Genomic DNA, 510 nt, shown 5'->3' with positions numbered 1-510 from the left:
TTGCAATCCGTTGCCAGACACGAAAAAAGACAAAAAGGAAAAAAAAAAAAAAAAGATTAATTCCTTGGGGTTTTGTATTGCCCTTGCCTGGTTCTTGCTTATAAAATGTTAATACCTCATAGGAGAATTTTTGCATTAAGTCATTAACTCCTTAGCTGGGGAATTCATTTATTTTATTCTTGACTTCAGCATCTGAGCTAGACAAAGAACCTTAATTTCTTTTTTCAAGATGACCAGTAACGGGATCTTAACCCTTGACTTGGTGTTGTCAGCACCAGGCTCTCCCAAGTGAGCTAACTGGACATCCCTATATAGAGATCCGAGCCCGTGGCCTTGGTGGTATCAGCACCACACTCTCCAAAGTGAGCCACGGGCCGGCCCTTAACAGAAAATTTAAATGCTCAAAAAGCAAGTTGTAAATTCCAAAATTCTATGAAATGCAGGTACTCCACATTTAAATCACCCTATATGTTCAAATAACTAGTGGTAACCCTATCTCTTCCTGCCTCA

The sequence above is a fragment of the Galeopterus variegatus genome, unplaced genomic scaffold (assembly GCF_000696425.1).
Source record: "Galeopterus variegatus unplaced genomic scaffold, G_variegatus-3.0.2 Scaffold15657, whole genome shotgun sequence".
NCBI classification, from domain to species: domain Eukaryota; kingdom Metazoa; phylum Chordata; class Mammalia; order Dermoptera; family Cynocephalidae; genus Galeopterus; species Galeopterus variegatus.
Note: the sequence above shows the minus strand (reverse complement) of the source record.